The sequence below is a fragment of the Cajanus cajan genome, chromosome 2, assembly GCF_000230855.2.
Source record: "Cajanus cajan strain Asha chromosome 2, NIPB_CcT2T_4, whole genome shotgun sequence".
NCBI classification, from domain to species: domain Eukaryota; kingdom Viridiplantae; phylum Streptophyta; class Magnoliopsida; order Fabales; family Fabaceae; genus Cajanus; species Cajanus cajan.
In genome coordinates, this window is record NC_138518.1 from 24,740,398 (window position 1) to 24,756,125 (window position 15,728).

Genomic DNA, 15,728 nt, shown 5'->3' on the forward strand with positions numbered 1-15,728 from the left:
ATTATTCTTTTCAAACTCTTTTTCTTTTTGTCTTAATTCTTCCTCCTTTTTTATATTTTTTCTTAGGTACTCTTTCAATTCCCTAAGTTCATCCCTAACACTAGACCTAGTACTACGAGAATTATGACCATGGACACTAGAATGATCACTCATCTTTGATCAAGAAAAGGTTTTCACAAATTTGTTTTCAAAAGGTTGGTAAAAAAAAAGGTTTTCACAAAGAGTGAGTGATAAAAGGTTTTCAAAAAGGTTTTCAAGTGCAAGATAGGTAGAAAAGGCCTAAGTGTACAAATTGAACTTTCAAAGGGAGGTGGACTACAAAGAATCACTTAAAAACCAAGCCTTCTCAAGTAAAAATCACAAAGCCCTTTCCACTTTTCTCACAAAAACAAGTTGGCACAAACAATAAGTGAGTGTGTGCACGTTACCCCTATTAGGCAAAAGCCTTCTAAACGGATTTGGAGACAAAGATAAAAGCCTAAACAATTATACTACCAAAAACTCTAAAACATGCAAAAGGAAAGCACTTAAAACATGTTCTAGTCGAGGTCCTAGGTGAAGGTTTTCAAATCACCTTCAACTACACGAACTAAAACCAAGTTGAAGAGGTTTAAAAATGGCCAAATTACAAACCAAAATAATGAAACTAAGGCCAAAAACAACAAAGAGGCCGAGAGAGAAAAAATTAAGCAAAGATTAAGCAAAACAAGAGTTTAAGTCTTCAAACTCCTCCAAATGGGTTCCTTCACAATGAACAAACGTGTTAGACCTCTCCAAGTGTTTGTTCACTCCTTTATGTGTGGTGTAAGTCCCTCCAAAGGCTAGGCTTGGATTCGGTTCACCCCTCCACTCAAATCCACCAAAGGTGTGAAGATTGACTAGAGTGGGTCTTTTCCTACAATTAAAATGAAACCAACCCAAAGCAAGAGTCCAAGAAATAAAAACTGAAAAGCACAATTAGGAAAGGCTAAACTCAAAGAGAATTGATGGAGACAAACAAAAGAGGCCAAGAAAGACAAGCAAAAAATTAAGACTCAATCAAATAAAGGGAAGCACACAAAGAGTATTCCTAGAAAGCACTAGAATGAGTTTAGTGTTTAGTCCACTTGATTAAGTCCTTTATGGTTTTCGGTCCAGCCAAAGGAAAAGTCCCAAAATGTGGTCAAATTGTCATAAGTCCAACTCCCAAATTCTTAGGTATTGTCCAAGTCCACAAGTCTAGCAACAAGTCCCTTTTTGGTCCAAGAATTTTTTTGTTCTTTGATTTTGTTCTTTTCTTTTTTTTGTTGCTCACGGCAATTCTTTTTTTTTTAATATGTCTTGGGTCCGAATTTTTTTGCTAATTTAAGCCCAATGTTGCTTAGGTTTTGCACTTGTGGTTGGTCAAAAATTAGGTTAAAAAAAATTTAGGAGAAAGGGACAATGACAAGTGGCGGTTTCTTAATGGTTCCTTAAGGAATCTTTTTAGTAGAAATGGATTGTACTAGTTAGTACAAGTTGTTTGCACAAAATTTTCAGCCACCACTTAGATTCTTTTAGGGTTCCTTTTAGGCATAGAAAGGTGACTTAATCAAGTAAGAATGCAAGGAAAAATGGGCGGTTCACACTTGGAAATCAACAATCACATAGAACATGCTAGAACTAGGTAGCATGCATGAATGACTCCTAAAAAGAATTAATATATGTCACGCCCACTTTGTAATGCAATATGGCATATTTTGTTCATGTGTTTCATGCAAAGTGTTTGGGCACATACATGGAAAATATGTTGACAAAATATAGGAAACAAAAAATGACAAAACTTTAGGTGGATTTAAAAATCAAAATGCATGTTCTTCATGTTCATATGAGACTCAAGAAAGTGAAAAGCATGGCAACCCTAAAATGGAAACCTAAAATGATAAGGAAGGTTCACAAGGAATGAGAAAATGAACCTAAACTATTCGGCCACACAAGAGAAGCAAGGAAGCAAGAAATGACCGAATAGAAAAAATAACAAGGAGACAAACAAAAGGACTAGATGTTACCCTTGATGAACATGGCTCTTGAAATGATCCACAAAGAAATCGAGGTATACGTGATGGAATCCCTCCTTCCATGGATGATGATGGCGTGTGAAGGGAGACTCCTTGCCCTTGATCTAGGTTCAACAAGGTAGACAAAAAGGAATTTTATGGTGGATGAAAGGGTGATAGGCGTGAACAAGGTGTTTTGGGCGGAAGCACTTAGGGTGGTGGTGTATGGGTGCTCAAAGTTGGCTCACTCCAAGGTAGGTGGAGGCCACTCTAGGTTTCCTATTCTCCAAGGGTGGAGATAGGAGGAGGCTAGCCGAAACTACCCTAGTGACTAAGGAGAGGATTTGAGGCACAAAAGGCTCACTCAAATTCATATATTCCAAAGTATTTACAAGGTGTGGTGCATTGGGTATTTATAGGAGGGGAGGCATCTAGGGTTGCATTTGGAGTAGGCAAATGCATTCCAAATGAAATGCAAATGAACCCTAGATGCAACTTGGTGGCCAAGGATGGAATCTTTGGGTTTAGATTGGCTATATCTAGGTGCATGATAAGACCATGCAACCTTTGCCCTCCACTTGGGCCTAAGCCTTTCTAACACCAAAAATAGACCCAATAGGCACCAAAAATATGTGTCACCCTCTAATTAACACCCTAGCCCAAAATTAAAAACCCTAATCATCTAAAGCACCCCATAATACAAGGGTAAAATGGGAAATACAAAGAAAATAAATTCTAAGTCCTAAATACCCCAAAATACAAGGGTAAAATTGGAAATACAAGTAAAATAAATTCTATGACTAAAATACCCCAAAATACAAGGGTAAAAATGGAAAACAAAGACAAATGTCATAAAAACCTAGCTAAGGCCCAAAAGTGGGCTTATTCCTATTTATGGTTTTTCATCACTAACCCATTCCTCTTGCTTCCTTCAATATGTCACCCCTTGGTCTTCTTGGTCTTAGTATTATTCCATCAATACGTGGACGACATGATCGCGAAGTCAAAGAACGAAATGGACCATATCCAATATTTGAGAAAATTATTCAACCGACTTCGCAAGTATCAGCTTAAGCTAAATCCGGCTAAGTGTACTTTCGGAGTTCGGTCGGGTAAGCTTCTCGGGTTCATCGTCAGTGAAAAAGGCATAGAGGTGGATGTAGACCCCTAAAATTGTCCGGGTCGGAAATAAAGCTTGAAGACTCTCGAAGACTGAAGGAAGATCAGCCAGAAGGACTTCCAGAAGGCCCAAGGAGGGTTCTCTATAGGTCTAGAGGTCTTAGGATAGCTAAAATAAGAAAAGTGGGAGGAATGAAGCCCAATACGGTCTCCCAGAGGTTCAGTACGGCCGTATTGAACATTCTGAACTACAATACGGCCGCACTGAACTCAATACGGCCGTATTGAAGTCTTGAAACTTCAATACGGCCGCAGCGAACTCAATACGGCCGTATTGAAGTTCAAAAACTTCAATACGGGCCGTATTGAATTCAATACGGCCGTATTGAAGTTCAAAAACTTCAATACGGGCCGTATTGAACTCAATACGGCCGTATTGAAGTTCAAAAATTTCAATACGGCCGTATTGGCTCCATAGGCCGTACTGCGCCTCATTCCTATAAATATGACGTCAATTGGACGTCATTGGACACGGGGACACACAGTTTTAACCCTCTCCTTGAGTATTCTGGGGTTTTTTGAGCAGTGCTCTCCCTAGAAATCACTTGGAGAGTTGATCCGACGAAGTTCTTGAGCCCCGAGCCATTTTGCTTGAGGATCGAACCTAGTCGAAGGGAAATCCTCCGGATTTCCAAGTCAAAAATTATTTTTAGGAAGGAGTGAGCGGGCTTGTAGAGCGAGGGAACGCCAAAAAGCTTCCCAGTTTTACTTGATATATAAAAAGCACGCTTCAAGAGGTTTCTTTTCTAAAAATCCCTTCTTTTACTGCTTTCTGTGTGCATATTTAACTGTCATCATGTAGATAGTTAATTTATAATCGCTTATAATAAATAGGGGTAATTTAGTAATTTTACACTGTTATTTTATAAATAATCTGTCATAGGGAACCCGAAAGGGGCGCTGTGGGGTGCTAACACCTTCCCCACGCGTAACCGACTCCCTTACCCAACTCTGGTTGTAATGGCCAAAGTTGATTTATAAAATCAATTGCCTTATCCCTTTTTCCAATGTTTTGAGTAAAACATTGGTGGCGACTCCACGAACCCTCCTTTTACGAAAACCGCTAATCCATGGAGGGTCCCGCTTGGGATTAATATGGATTGGTGAATCTTTTAATAAAATTGCTCGTTTGACAAGGTCTCAGTTTGAGAATAAGTCACTCTGGCAATCCATATTTTTAAACAAATAAAAGAGTCTAACCATCCTTCGCGAATGCCGAAAGCCCGTTTCGGGCCGGTGGCGACAGATGGCGACTCCGCTGGGGAAGCTTCGAGAGTCAGTCCCATTTAGTGACAGATTATTTTAACAAATAATAGTTAAAAGTACTTCATTACCCCTTGCTTGTATGATAACATGATTTATTATATGGCTTTAATAACTGTTGTATTTTTAAATTTACGCAATTGTTTGAAATACAAACTGTACACAAACCTTTGCACACAACAGTTCCCTCTATACCCGGGGGCATGAGTGATTAACCATAGGGAGTGGATGTTAGTACGGCCGGTTGTCGAATGGGTCTATAGGTGCCCGTAGACCGTTGTCGGAAAACATCACTCAAGGTGATAACCATGAACTTGAGTCCGACGGTGCGTTGGAACTTTCCATCGACCTACGATGAGAGGAATTGGGTCCCTATAATGGGGGCACCTTGGGGGCCTTTGACCAAGTGAGAACAGTTAGAACCTCCTTGAATATGCACTTTTCTGCAGGAGACCCCTACCTCGTGATTCGCTCGTGACTGTTCGTGGATGAGTGAATTGTTTGTGCATTTTTATGTGACATTGTATGAGCATACATTGCACTTTTAAACATACAACATTCTTTTTTAAAAAAATAAGAATAAATAGAAATAAAGATCTTCTAGTACATGGTGTTAACATCTACCTTCATTGCATTCATATAGGTAGTTTCCCTTTTCACCCAAAAAATACAAAAAAGATACAAAATATCCAAAAGAAAAAATATGTATTTATCCAAACCAAGCAATATCATGCATCATCTTAAGGACATCCTAAAAACATGATAATGTTTAGTTGAATAAACACTATGCATGCATATTCAACCTCATCATATCATATCATGCATATAGATCATGGAGAGATCTAGGAGTCATTCATACATCTCTCCTAGTAATCTATTAATAAACATTAATAAAAAGAAAGAAATAATCGATGCGTATGGATAGCACGCCGTTCGTTATCAAGTGTAAGCCAACGACCGCACCAAGCGAACACACGTCAACTACGTTGTTGGTAATCAAGACGAACAAAGGGGAAGGTCCAACACCGTTAAGGATCACTGCTCCAAGGCCTTTCCCTTACGAATCGAATAAGGCTGTGCCATGGATATACAACATCCATTCTTCTGCCGACAGCGATATCTCTAACATCGCTGGACTTGGGGGCATGACTAGGAGTGGAAGGATCTACACTCCCGAAGATCTTCACGATAAAGCTCCCAAGAATAAAGGAAAAGAAAAGGAGAAAACCGAGGAAAAAGAATCCGAGGAGGAGACAGACGAGCTGTTAAAGTTTATCCGATAGAGCGAGTACTCCATCGTGGATCAACTTCATAGGACGCCAGCAAAGATTACGCTGTTGTCGTTGATCCTATGCTCCGAACCGCATCGGCAAGCTCTGTTGAAAGTCTTGAACGAGGCATACGTGTCGCACACTATCTCCCAAGACGAGTTTGAGGGGATTGTTAGTCACATCAAGGCTAATGATCACCTCACCTTCATCGATGAAGAAATCCCCGCCGAGGGATCAAATCACAACAAGCCCTTGCACATCTCTGTAAAGTGCAAGGAGTACCACATCGCAAAAGTCTTGGTGGATAATGGATCTTCCTTGAATGTGATGCCTAAAAGAACTCTTGATCAAGTGGCAATCAAGGGAGTCCAAATGCGCCCGAGCAACATGATCGTTCGAGCCTTCGATGGTTCTAAAAGAGGAGTGGTGGGAGAGATCAATCTCCCAATCCAAATTGGACCCACTATCTTTAATGTCGAATTCCAAGTGATGGACATTACTCCCGCATACAGCTGTCTCCTCGGCCGACCTTGGATTCACGATGCGAAAGCTGTTCCTTCTACGCTCCACCAGAAAGTCAAGTTCATAGTGGGTGACAAACTGGTGACCGTACAAGCTGAAGATGACATACTCATCAGCAAGCCATCCACCATACCTTATGTGGATGCAACGGAGGAAGCTTTAGAAACCGCCTTCCAAGCATTGGAAATTGCCAATGTTGAGACGTTTCCCCGAGAAATGAAGAAGGTAGCCCATATGCTCACTAAGAATGGATACTTGCCAGGACAAGGATTAGGCAAGGACTCCCAAGGAATCCCGGAGCTACCCGTTATCAAAGATAATCCGGGGAAACAAAGGGTTAGGATACAACCCTAACAAAGATCAAAGAACGAAGAAGAATCAAGATCCTTCTCGACGTTCTTTAAGCCAGATCTTTAGGAAGGCCGGTTCACAAGCGTCAAGGCCGGTCGTCGTCGTCAAAATGTTTTTCTCCTTCCGATAGGGATGTATAGACTCAGTGACTATTAGAGATCACTCCTCGGGGACAGCCCGACCCCCGAGCCTCGATAGGGCACATGTTTCCATTAAGATTATAATAAAATCATTCTTCATTATTTCTTATTGCTTCTTTTCTTGCTTGCAATAAAATTCTAAACCGCATTATGTAACCCTGTTTGAATAAACATAAATGAGGTTAAAATCATCTTAATAATCAATAAACCCGCATCATTTTTATGTGGAAGTGTGTGACAACTTGGAGCACCTTTCCTTGGCCTCAATAAGTGCCGTCATGGATAAAAAGAAATCCATTCAGGACAAAAATCCTAAAAAACAAAAAGCTCGGCAGGAAACCCAAAAAGGGGGACTGCACAAAATAAGAGCAAAAGACCCGCTAGGAATCCCACAAAAGGGTGACCTAGGCAAAAATTAGGGTTACAAAATAATGAACAAAAACAAAAGCCCGCTAAAACTCCACAAATGGGTGTTTTAGGCAAAAGTTAGGGCAATCGAAAAAATAAAATAAATCCATGATGGTACCATCAATTGAATTCAACAAAGGGGCTCAAGAAAAGCTATCCAAGTTGTCAAAGCACAATCATTAATAATAAAGATGTGCTTAACCTCATAAGTGTTTAATCGAACAAACCTAAACACAATAAGCCTACCATGGCCAGCCATTCTTACAAAATCCATTTTTCAAAAATAAAATAATCCCCTCTAAAACACAAACTTTTCAAAATATATCCTTTCCTTCTTTTCTCTCTTGTCCCAACGATTTTTGAATAATCTAGTGGAAACATGGAGATATAGTGGTCAATAGGAGGGTTGACATATCTTCTAAAGGAAGGGAAGAATCATTTGGTTGATGACACCAAAATCAAAATACGCATCATTCCTCGGTTATAGAAGTCGGCAGCGCACAGTCCGTCTTGAGGAATGGCAGAATCCACACAGAAACGCATCGGTTAATTCTTTTGAAAAAATAAATCAAATAGAATTAGGTGCATCATACTGCATACATGCATACAGATGATAGGTGTACTGGAAGATCACTTATTCTCTGTTTATTGAAAAAACAAACAAAAAAAACAAACAAACAAAAAAACAAAAAAAAACAAAAATATATAAATTTCAGAAAAAACAATGCGCCCGCACCATGTTCAGTACACCCGTACCAAAATGGGGGTTATGAACAAAAATTTCAACTCAATACGGGCGTACTGAAATGGATACGGCCGTATTGGCTATAAAGAAATTTTCAAAGACCTCGTCATGAGGCAATCACATAAAATAGAAAAAATAGAAAATTGCTTGTGTATGACAGCAGAAAATTCGACAAAAAAAGACAGAGATTCCGCATCACACAAAATAACTGAGCCTGGAGAGGCTTGCTGAAATAATACTCTCACAGAATAACTGAGCCTGGAGAGGCTCGCCGAAATAATACTCTCGCAGAATAACTGAGCCTGGAGAGGCTCGCCGAAATAATACTCTCGCAGAATAATTGAGCCTGGAGAGGCTCGCCGAAATAATACTCTCGCAGAATAATTGAGCCTGGAGAGGCTCGCTGAAATAATACTTTTCTTCATCAAAGAATAATTGAGCCTGGAGAGGCTCGCTGAAATAATACTCTTCTTCATCAAAGAATAATTGAGCCTGGAGAGGCTCGCCAAAATAATACTCCTCAGAGACATTTCTGTACAGAAAAAGCCAAAACCAACAAAAAGGGCAAAAATACAGAAAAAGCCAAAATCAACAAAAAAGGCGAAATACAGAAAAAGCCAAAATCAACAAAAAGGCGAAATACAGAAAAAGCCAAAATCAATAAAAAGGCAAAATATGGAAAAAGCCCAAAAATCGATAAAAGGCAAAATCCGCAAAATTGTACAGAATAATTGAGCCTGGAGAGGCTCGCCGAAATAATACTCTCAGAATAATTGAGCCTGGAGAGGCTTGCTGAAATAATACTCTTTCAGAATAATTGAGCCTGGAGAGGCTCGCCGAAATAATACTCTCAGAATAATTGAGCCTGGAGAGGCTTGCTGAAATAATACTCTTTCAGAATAATTGAGCCTGGAGAGGCTCGCCGAAATAATACTCCTTCAGAATAACTGAGCCTGGAGAGGCTCGCCGAAATAATACTCTCAAAATAATTGAGCCTGGAGAGGCTTGCTGAAATAATACTCTTTCAGAATAATTGAGCCTGGAGAGGCTCGCCGAAATAATACTCTCGCAGAATAACCGAGCCTGGAGAGGCTTGCCGAAACAATACTCATCAGTTTGTACAGAATAATTGAGCCTGGAGAGGCTCGTCGAAAGAATACTCTTTCAGAATAATTGAGCCTGGAGAGGCTTGTCGAAACAATACTCATTCAGAATAATTGAGCCTGGAGAGGCTCGCAGAAATAATACTCCCCAGAGAAACCTCAGCTCAAGCTCACGGAAAAATCCCCAGCGAGAGCTATCAAAGCAAAATCGACGCAATCCCCAATGGAAGTGCGATCATCCAAACAGTATATACAAGTCAAAGGACTTAACACTTCCTCAGTGGAAGATAGTTCTCCGACTCAAAGCGCTGAGCGAGGCTAAGCCTGTAGAGGCTTCCCAAATAATACTCTGGGATACACAAGGTCCCCAAATCCCCAATCGCCTACTCAAGAGGCGTTCCTACAAAAAGAGAAAAAATCAAAAAATATCAATAAATATTCCCCAAGCGGAATCCGGCACTCAGCCGAACACTGAACTTCAAATTCCCAGTCGCCTACTCAAGAGGCACTCCTTCAAAAAGGAAAACCCAAAAAAAGAAATCAATAACAATTCCCCAAGCGGAATTTGGCTTTTTCAGCCAATCATCAAACATCAAGATAATTCGCCTACTCAGAGGCACTTCCTTCAAAAAGCAAAAATCATAAAAAGATCAATAAATCATTCCCCAAGTGGAATCCGGCTCTTAGCCAATCATTGAACGTCAAGCTGATACGCCTAACAGAAGAGGCCAATCACAACCAATGACAAAATCCCCTGGCGGATAACAGCCTACACAGAGGCAACAAAATCCAAAAATTAAAAAAGAGTTACCCGAATAAGGATAACCGGGATACTCCACCAACGTCCAAAGGACGTCAGCCAATCATAAGGCACTGCTCATCTCAGAAAGAACATCTTCGTGTCTACACCCCAAGGAAACAGAAATTCCTCAATGGGCGCCAACTACTCAATGGAAAGTTGGGACACAAGAACCTATGAGTAACTGCACATCCCCTAGACGGATCCCTGCGTTATCCAGCCCTCAGTGGCACAAAAATCAAAAACAATCGTCGAAGCAGCATCGTGGACTGTGGAGACAAAATCAACATCCAGAATCCCCAGCGGATAACAGCCTATACAGAGGCAGCAAAAATCAGAAAAAATCAAAAGAGTCACCCGAATAAGGATAAATCGGGATACTCCACCAACGTCAAAGGACATCAGCCAAACATAAGGCATTGCTCAACTCAAAGAGAGAGCATATGTGTCTACACCCCAAGGAGTTAGAAATTCCCCATGGGTACCAACTAAGCAATGCAAGTTGGGGCACAAAAACCTATGAATGACTGCACATCCCCTAGACGGATCCCTGCGTTATCCAGCCCTCAGCGGCACGAAGTCAAAAACAATCGTCGAAGCAGCATCGTGGACTGTGGAGACAAAATCCAGAATCCCCAGCAGATAACAGCCTACATAGAGGCAGCAAAAATCAGAAAATCAAAAAGAGATACCCGAATAAGGATAAACCGGGATACTCCACCAACGTCAAAGGACGTCAGCCAAACATAAGGCATCGCTCAATTCAAGAAGAGCATCTGTGTCTACACCAAGGAAACAGGAATTCCTCAATGGGTACCAACAATGCAATGCAAGTTGGGGCACAGGAACCTATGAATGACTGCACATCCCCTAGACGGATCCCTGCGTTATCCAGCCCTCAGCGGCACAAAATCAAACCGTCGAAGCAGCATCGTGGACTGTGGAGACAAAATCATCTCAGAGCCTGGAGAGGCAGTACTCAGCTACCCAGTTGTCGAGAGCACCGAGGTATGCACAAGTCTGGAGAGACAGTACTCAGAGTCTGGAGAGACGATACTCAAAGTCTGGAGAGACAATACTCAAAGTCTGGAGAGACAGTACTCGAAGCCTGGAGAGGCGGTACTCAATCATCAGTGATGTTAAAACACTGGTGTCTAGCTTCCGGCTCGGGCGTCGAGTGAGGCTAGGCCTGGAGAGGCGGTACTCAACCATCAGCGTCGTCAAAGACACGTCGGTGTACAACTTCCGGCTCGGGCATCGAGTGAAGTTGACCCTGGAGAGGGCAAACTCAGCTGCCTAGGTCGTCAGAAACAACCGAAGCAGAGCCTGGAGAGGCGGTACTCAATCATCAGTGATGTTAAAACACTGGTGTCTAGCTTCCGGCTCGGGCGTCGAGTGAGGCTAGGCCTGGAGAGGCGGTACTCAACCATCAGCGTCGTCAGAGACACGTCGGTGTACAACTTCCGGCTCGGGCATCGAGTGAAGTTGACCCTGGAGAGGGCAAACTCAGCTGCCTAGGTCGTCAGAAACAACCGAAGCAGAGCCTGGAGAGGCGGTACTCAATCATCAGTGATGTTAAAACACTGGTGTCTAGCTTCCGGCTCGGGCGTCGAGTGAGGCTAGGCCTGGAGAGGCGGTACTCAACCATCAGCGTCGTCAAAGACACGTCGGTGTACAACTTCCGGCTCGGGCATCGAGTGAAGTTGACCCTGGAGAGGGCAAACTCAGCTGCCTAGGTCGTCAGAAACAACCGAAGCAGAGCCTGGAGAGGCGGTACTCAATCATCAGTGATGTCAAAACACTGGTGTCTAGCTTCCGGCTCGGGCGTCGAGTGAGGCTAGGCCTGGAGAGGCGGTACTCAACCATCAGCGTCGTCAAAGACACGTCGGTGTACAACTTCCGGCTCGGGCATCGAGTGAAGTTGACCCTGGAGAGGGCAAACTCAGCTGCCTAGGTCGTCAGAAACAACCGAAGCAGAGCCTGGAGAGGCGGTACTCAATCATCAGTGATGTTAAAACACTGGTGTCTAGCTTCCGGCTCGGGCGTCGAGTGAGGCTAGGCCTGGAGAGGCGGTACTCAACCATCAGCGTCATCAGAAGTGCGTTGGTGTTCAACTTCCGGCTCGGGCGTCGAGTGAAGTTGACCCTGGAGAGGGTAAACTCAGCTACCGAGGATGTCAGAAGCGCCAAGGTATGCATCAACCTGGAGAGGCTACTCAACGATTTTTCCACCGGAAGACATTACAAGTCAGAAGGTCGGCACATCACCCGGACAATTGGGTCAACTCCTTTACTTGTCAATCGGTACACCAAAAGGCCGTTTGACTAAGTAAAGGGGGGGCAGCTGTAGACCCCTAAAATTGTCCGGGTCGGAAATAAAGCTTGAAGACTCTCGAAGACTGAAGGAAGATCAGCCAGAAGGACTTCCAAAAGGCCCAAGGAGGGTTCTCTATAGGTCTAGAGGTCTTAGGATAGCTAAAATAAGAAAAGTGGGAGGAATGAAGCCCAATACGGTCTCCCAGAGGTTCAGTACGGCCGTATTGAACATTCTGAACTACAATACGGCCGCACTGAACTCAATACGGCCGTATTGAAGTCTTGAAACTTCAATACGGCCGCAGCGAACTCAATACGGCCGTATTGAAGTTCAAAAACTTCAATACGGGCCGTATTGAATTCAATACGGCCGTATTGAAGTTCAAAAACTTCAATACGGGCCGTATTGAACTCAATACGGCCGTATTGAAGTTCAAAAATTTCAATACGGCCGTATTGGCTCCATAGGCCGTACTGCGCCTCATTCCTATAAATATGACGTCAATTGGACGTCATTGGACACGGGGACACACAGTTTTAACCCTCTCCTTGAGTATTCTGGGGTTTTTTGAGCAGTGCTCTCCCTAGAAATCACTTGGAGAGTTGATCCGACGAAGTTCTTGAGCCCCGAGCCATTTTGCTTGATGATCGAACCTAGTCGAAGGGAAATCCTCCGGATTTCCAAGTCAAAAATTATTTTTAGGAAGGAGTGAGCGGGCTTGTAGAGCGAGGGAACGCCAAAAAGCTTCCCAGTTTTACTTGATATATAAAAAGCACGCTTCAAGAGGTTTCTTTTCTAAAAATCCCTTCTTTTACTGCTTTCTGTGTGCATATTTAACTGTCATCATGTAGATAGTTAATTTATAATCGCTTATAATAAATAGGGGTAATTTAGTAATTTTACACTGTTATTTTATAAATAATCTGTCATAGGGAACCCGAAAGGGGCGCTGTGGGGTGCTAACACCTTCCCCACGCGTAACCGACTCCCTTACCCAACTCTGGTTGTAATGGCCAAAGTTGATTTATAAAATCAATTGCCTTATCCCTTTTTCCAATGTTTTGAGTAAAACATTGGTGGCGACTCCACGAACCCTCCTTTTACGAAAACCGCTAATCCATGGAGGGTCCCGCTTGGGATTAATATGGATTGGTGAATTATTTAATAAAATTGCTCGTTTGACAAGGTCTCAGTTTGAGAATAAGTCACTCTGGCAATCCATATTTTTAAACAAATAAAAGAGTCTAACCATCCTTCGCGAATGCCGAAAGCCCGTTTCGGGCCGGTGGCGACAGTGGACCCCGATAAAGTGAAGGCAATAATGGAAATGTCTCCTCCTAAGACCGAGAAAGAGATAAGAGGATTCCTCGGCAGGGTGAACTATGTCGCAAGGTTCATCACACAGTTGACCGACACGTGTAGACCAATATTCAGGCTGTTGCGCAAGAATCATTCCGAATCTTGGAATGAGGATTGTCAACAAGCTTTCGACAAGATCAAACGGTGCTTGGCCAATCCACCAGTATTGGTGCCACCTGTCGAGGGAAGACCATTAATCCTCTATTTAACCGTGCTTGATGAGTCCATGGGATGTGTGCTAGGACAACAAGATGAAACGGGAAAGAAAGAACGAGTCATCTACTACCTGAGCAAGAAATTTCTTGACTATGAAACCCGTTACACGCCGTTAGAAAAGACATGTTGTGCGTTAGCATGGGCAACACAACGGCTCAGGCAGTATATGATTAGGCATACTACTTGGTTGGTTTCCAAAATGGATCCAATTAAGTACGTGTTCGACAAACCAATAATCACTGGGAAGATTGCCCGATGGCAAGTACAGTTATCAGAATTCGACATCATACATGTCACACAAAAGACCATCAAGGGTAGTACCCTAGCTGATTACCTAGCACACGGGCCGACCAACGACTACCAATCCCTTCAGGATGATTTCCCCGATGAGGATATAATGAATCTACAACATGAGGAGCCTAAAGATGATGTGTGGACCATGTATTTTGATGGAGCCTCCAACATGCTTGGACGAGGGATTGGCACAGTGCTAATCTCTCCACAAGGAAAATACATTCCCATAACGACAAGACTCAACTTCGATTGTACAAACAACATGGCTGAATACGAGGCTTGCGCGTTGGGAATCCAAGCAGCCATCAACAATGGTATCCTAAAGCTCAAAGTGTTTGGTGATTCGGCCCTAGTCATCTACCAACTACGAGGTGATTGGGAAGTCCGAAATCCTAAACTGATACCATATGTTGAGCACATCAAAGATTTGACACATCTCTTCCAAAGTGTCATCTTTGAATACATTCCAAGGGAGGAGAATCAGTTTGCCGACGCTCTTGCTACGCTCTCGTCGATGTTCGCCTTGGGTAGTGAGCATGAAATGCCCATCATCAATATCCGGCGGCACGATAAGCAAGCGTTCTGCCTTCTGATAGATGAAGCTGTCGATGATCGTCCATGGTTCCATGACATCAAGCAATATTTAACAAAAGGGGAATATCCTGATGCGGCCAGCGATAATGACAAGAAGCTTATCCGAAGAAGGGCCATGGGATTTCTGCTAGTTGGTGAAACCCTCTACAAAAAAAATTATGACTCGGTCTTGTTGAGATGTATAGACCAAGTCGAAGCTCAAAATATGATCAAAGAAGTACATGAGGGGGTTTTCGGTACCCATATCCCCGGGCTTGCAATGGCTAAAAAGATCCTCAGGGCGGGATACTATTGGTCGACCATGGAAAGGGATTGTTACCAATAAGTGCAAAAATGCCATAAGTGTCAAGCATACGCCGACAACATTCATGTCCCACCGACTCCACTAAATGTATTGGCTTCACCTTGGCCATTCGCAATGTGGGGCATGGATGTTATTGGACCCATCGAGCCAAAAGCTTCCAATGGACATAGATTCATCCTTGTGGCCATTGACTATTTCACCAAATGGGTAGAAGCGGCATCGTATGCTCATGTGACCCGAAAGGTGGTAACATCCTTCATCAGGAAGATCATTATATGCAGATACGGTATTCCCGATAAAATCATCACTGATAATGGATCTAATTTGAACAACAAAATGGTGGAAGAACTGTGCCAAGAATTCAAGATCCAACACTACAACTCTTCCCCATATCGGCCAAAGATGAATGGGGCAGTCGAGGCAGCCAATAAAAACATCAAGAAAATAGTGCAAAAGATGGTTGTCTCATTTAAAGACTGGCATGAGATGTTACCCTTCGCTCTTCATGGTTATAGGACTTCAGTACGCACATCTACAGGAGCTACTCCATTCTCCCTCGTCTATGGGATGGAGGCAGTTCTACCTGTTGAAGTCGAGATACCTTCGCTAAGGGTAATCATGGAAGCAAAACTTTCCGAGGCAGAATGGGTTCAAAGCCGATACGACCAATTGAATCTTATCGAAGAGAAACGGCTGAACGCCATATGCCATGGTCAAGCCTATCAGAGGAAGATCAAAAAGGCTTTTGACAAGAAAGTCCACCCTCGAGTCTACCATGAGGGAGAGCTGGTAATGAAGAAATTGCTACCAGCTCAAAAGGACAAAATCGGAAAGTGGGCCCCGAATTAC